Source organism: Rousettus aegyptiacus, unplaced genomic scaffold, assembly GCF_014176215.1.
Source record: "Rousettus aegyptiacus isolate mRouAeg1 unplaced genomic scaffold, mRouAeg1.p scaffold_m13_p_8, whole genome shotgun sequence".
NCBI lineage: Eukaryota > Metazoa > Chordata > Mammalia > Chiroptera > Pteropodidae > Rousettus > Rousettus aegyptiacus.
In genome coordinates this window covers 19,477,985-19,483,512 of record NW_023416311.1, presented here as the reverse complement: position 1 = coordinate 19,483,512, position 5,528 = coordinate 19,477,985, and the positions used below count along the sequence as shown (strand labels likewise).

The following is a 5,528-nucleotide window of genomic DNA, read 5'->3' as shown; positions in this document are numbered from 1 at the left end:
GTTGAAGAACTATGAATTTTAGAGAGAGCTCACAGCACATGCAAAGGAAACGGGTTTTTGAATACCTTTATTGTGTTATCCAGAAGTCCATTCGACAATTCGGTGCTAGAAATTGGTGTATGCTGTGAAGTCTGAGGTGGCATTTTAACACTGTAGAGGACGGAATTACAGGAATTACAGTTTTTACTCATAAAGCGTGTAATACATTTTTGATTTGTGCTACTTTTTTACCTCAGTGTTCTTTACTGGAATGAAGTTCTAACTCAGTCTGATATGGATGTGGCTCTGTTTATAATGTAACCAGTTTTCAGTACCGAAGAGCTGGTGGGAACCGCTTTTAGACATCCATGATCTCGAACTAACCATCTTCATAGACTGCATGAGCAGGTACTAATACAGTGGCAGCTTCCTTGTAGTTTATAGTAGTGGCTTTTAACAGATGTCCTATACATTGTTTCTTTGCCAAGCGTAACAGAAAGTCTTGCATGTATGTCACAGGCAAATGTGATGGGAAATCTTTATGGTGAGGATGTGCTCGTAATCAGTGTCCTCAGCAGCACCGTTCCATAAAGGAACAGTGAAAATGTTTTGGAATGCATATGGAAATTGAAACCGTCTCCCAAAGATGTTTCTGATGAGACACTGACACACTGGTGGAGCCTAAAAGCTGTGATCCAAATATGCTCAAACAGTAAGTTAGATCACTCTGACGAATCATGCGTGAGGCAATGGCTTTCCATTAAGCCAAGTCTATTCTTTATGCTTCTGTTTTATCATGTGGCTCCAAAAGCATCCTATATGCCAGGTGATCAATTCATAATTTGCATCGCCGGTAGTATTGTTCTAAGAGGCGACTTGACATCTGCAGTGAGTGAAGCAACCTTGGACTCCTCCAATATTTAAAAATGTGATAGTGATTAGTGAAAACTGGCAGTTTTCATGGTGGAAATTCATACCAAGCGGGATCAGGCTGCTATGTTGTGAAAGGGAGCATATATGTCCTGAAGAGAACTCAAACCATTAAGATAAATAATGAGGTATGGTGTTTTAACACTGTAGTTCATTGGTTGTTGTGAAGAGGAGATTGAAAAATTATAAACCTCAGAGAAAGTCAGCAGCACACGCAAAGGAAACAGGTTTTTGAATACCTGTGTTCTGTAATCCAGAAGTTCATTCAACAATTTGGTGCTAGAATTGGGGTATGCTGAGATGTCTAAGGCAGCACTCTAACAATGTGGAAGGGATTATAGTTCTTACCTGTAGTGCATGTAATACATTTTTGATTTGAGCAAGTTCTTGGCCCCAGTGTTCTTGACTGGAGTGAACTTCTAGCTCAGTTCGATACAAATGTAGCTCTCTTTATAATGGGACCAGTTTTCAGCACTGAAGAGCTGGTGGGAAACACTCATTAGAGATGCATGTACTCATACTTACCATCTGCATAGACTTCTTGAGCAAGTATTAATACAGTGGCAGCTTCCTTATAGTTTATAGTAGCAGCTTTTTAAAAGATGTCCTATACACTATTTCATTGCTGAGCAGAACAGAAAGCCACTGTGTCTTGTGTGTAGTGTGACAGCCGAATGTGATGAGCAATCCTTCTTATGTGAATGTGTTTGTAATTTGTGTCCTCAGCAGCACTGTTCCATAAATGAACAATAAATGTATTTTTGGAATGCATATGAAAATTGAAACCATCTCCCAAAGATGTTTCTGATGAGACACTGACACACTGGTGGAGACTTAAAACTAGGATCCAAATATGCTTAATCAGAAAGTTCCCTCAGGGCTAAACACACACACACACACACACACACACACACACACACACCCATAGATGCATGCACGAATACGTAATTTTGATCATGCATTTTTGGCTTTAACATCCTGGGTTTTGTCTACGGCCGTGTCACCCTGAACATGCCCGATCTCATCAGATCTTGGAAGCTAAGCAGGGTCGGGCCTGGTTCGTACTTGAATGCTTCCACTTAGGAATACCAGGTGCTGTAGGTGGAAAATAAATAAAATAAAATTTTGTTTTCTTTTTCGCTTCAGTTCATATTATATGAAAAATATTTTATAATATTAGATATTCTTCAAAAACATCATTTTAATGACTTTAACATTCCACCATATGGAGGTGTTGTAATTTACTTTTCTTTCCCTGTATTCCTGAAAATCTAGTTTGTTTTACAAGTGGCATTTGAAAGCAGCAGTTCTTAATGAGATCCTTGGAGCCCATGACTACTCTAAAATGAAAACTCTTCACTCATATGCCTCCTAGTCTTTTTATGGAGATATGGTCCATAATTTTCATAAAAATGTTCAAAGCTACATTTATACCAAATGAAGATGAACCAATTCAGCTACTAAGTCATATCCTATAGATTAAATGTCTTTTTTAATTCTTTCCAAAGAAGTTAGCATGATGATAAAAAAAGTTCGCCAGTATCCTCATATATACTATATAGAAAAAACACTCTCCACTTGTGTGTTTCTCCTTTACTCTCACAATACTACCACACTTACAAGACTTCTAATACCAGATGTATGGGTTTGCCACCCATCAAGCAATTCTTAGCAACACCAGCTGGGTGTCCTACAATTCAATTTAATTCTAATACTAACTGGAGTTACTGCAGACCCCACAAGTTAAGGCTCAGTCTCACAAGACCACTTCCTATTTCAGATGCCAATCAAAAATAGTAGGTCCTCAGGACACCCACAACTTTTGACTGTCTGACTTGACTATAAATAAGAAGTTCCAACAACGCTTCTTCTTGAATTCAGTCAATTTCTAGAACAGCCCACAGAATTCAGGGAAACACTTGCATTTACTAGTTTATGCACTAAAGGATGCGATAAAGTATACAGATGAACAGCCAAATGAAGAGATACATAGGATAAGATTGGGAAGCATCCCAGTTGAAGAGCTTCTGTTTTCGTAGAGTTCGAGTGCACCATCCTCCTGGTAGGTGGATGTTTTCACCAACCTGGAAACTCTCCAAACTTCATATTTTAGAGATTTTTATGAAGGGTTCATAACATAGGCATGGTTGATTATTAATTCCATTTTCAGCTATTTTCCCTCTCCAGAGCGTGGGGTATAGCTTCTAACTCATGGCTTGTTCTTTCTGTAAAGCACACCCATCCTGAAACTCATTAGAATGAAAGATAGTCCTATCACCCAAGAAATTCTCTGGGATTTAGGGGCTCAGTACAAGATCTTCCTATCACTCAGGAAATTAGAAAGGTCTTAGGAGCTACGCATTAGGAAGTGAAGTCACAGACTAAATTTTAGAACAAAATGTTCTCCTGTCACCCCTATTTACAAGGGATTTTAGGAGCCATGTATCAGGAATCAGGACACTAATCCTTTTTGACCAGTGCCTCTCCCAAATGATCTCATTTAACCTTAATTACTTTACAGTCTCAAGAAAGAAAACCATAATATTTCTTTCTGATTGTGTGTGTGAGTGTGGGTAGGGGTATGTACGACAATTCAAGACTGCCTACATGATATGATTCACTACAGTCAACGTACCTTTTTGAGGGCTTAGAAAATTGCATATCAAAGATCCAATCTTTTGTTGTTGCTGTTCGCTTGTATTTATTTGTTTATTTATATATTTTACCAAATTTATCAATTATTGCTTCTATGTAAATAAAACAGCTTTTGGCTTAAAATATACTTTTGTTTTTAATTATATGTCAAAAATACACAGTTCATTTAATGGTTTATTCGAACATTTTTTGTTTCAGCTATGGTTCTGCATTTTAAGATAAAAGGGTTCTTATAGTTTTATAATGTCAGAATATTTTTACATCAAATAGTTTTTAGTGTGTGTCTGCTTTTCTCAAAGACTGTTGATTTTTTAAAATGAGTTTCCTGTAAATTTGTAGTCTTGCCATGCAAACAAAAGTATGGATATTTAATAAGGCACTTTTGATATGTTTTACAATAGTGTTTATTACTATTTAAAATTTCTAATTATAGTAAAAGTATACTACATTATTTGATATTCCCTATATAACATCCCATGTGAAATCAATTTTCTTTTATAACTCAGTACTAGGACTTTTTAAAATTCCATGGCATTAATATTTTTGCCTCTTTCTGATAATAATAATGAGAATGATGATGATAATGATGATGATGATGATGATGACGACGACGACGAAAATGACAATAGTAGTGATATTTTCTCTCCACCTTGTGAGTCAGTGAGCTTTGAGTCATATTTGAAAGAGTGAAACTACCATGTATTTAATGCCATTCATGTATTTGTTCATTTATTCTAGTTAGATATATTTGATTACTAGGTTATTGATGAGAAACTTTAGCTCAGGATGAGTACGTGACCTGTGTGAGGTAACACAGCATACATGGAGAATTACTGGTATTTGACCTAGGCGCAATAGTTTTTGCTTACATTTTTTTATTGCCTATAAGTGAGATCATACAGTATTTACTTTTTTTTCTCTGTCTTATTTCTCTCAGCACAGTGCCCTCCGGGTTCATCCATGTTGCCCTCCATGCCCTTCCTCTTCTCTATTAGGTACTGTATCCTTAAGACATTCTTTTGTGACCAAATGTGACACCTGACAACTAGAAGACATTTCTTAAAGTGGATAAAGGTAAATTCAAGACGAATAAAAGAACATTCTTTTCCACACAGTTCAACAACAGAGATTAATGATTCAATTTTAATAAATGTAATTATACAAATAAAATATTTAGTCAAATATTTTTAAAATCAAAAAGAAAAAATAACACACAATCCATATTGAAAAGAAGATAAAAGGGGATTCAACATGGTGGAGTGAGACAGGTGCCCTTTGAAACAACAATAACCTGAACATCTAATACAACGACAACACCCACTAGCACACTAGCACATCCGAGCATGGGATCTGCGCATAAGAGCTACCACAGGTCAGAACCCCCGGTGTCAGGCTCTGAAGTGGGAGAAACAAAGAAGCCGCCTCTCACAGTTGGAGCTCCCTGTAGGAGGAGGGGGAGGGGAAAAGGAGTTCCCAGAACAGCCCTACCTGGGAAAGCTGTGAGTTCCCCACGGCCCGCAGCAGCACCCAGTCATCACAGCAGAAGGCAGAGAAACTGGGACGACAGAAAAGGGAAAACAACAGAGCAACAGCAGTTGATTTTTACCATTCGTGGTTACAAAACCAAGGCTGAGCCACAGCCTTCATCCCCCATCCAAAACAGTCCCTACCCCCATAACCTCTGAGACTGAACACTATGGAGCCCCAGGGGAATCCGATCAAACGCTACCAAAACTTTCACTAACACTGACAAGAATCGAGATTGAGAGTAGTGCGGGTGATTAAACATCAATAAGGGAGAAAAAGGCATTGTTAAGACTTTATATAAAGCAGAGATCCAAGAGGCTTAGACGCCACCTACTGGAAAGCAAAAGAAAAACACCTTCTTTGCAACAGGCTAGGGATCATTATATAATAAATCTTTCTGGAAAAGAAAAAGAAAAAGCAGAACACATTTCCATTAA

The 5,528-nt window shown here is 37.6% G+C and overlaps 1 pseudogene; it reads left to right on the top strand.

Moving 5' to 3' along the window:
- The first annotated feature begins 1,896 nt into the window (after window positions 1-1,896).
- Window positions 1,897-2,013, top strand: LOC118606988 (annotated as a pseudogene).
- Window positions 2,014-5,528: the final 3,515 nt, after the last annotated feature.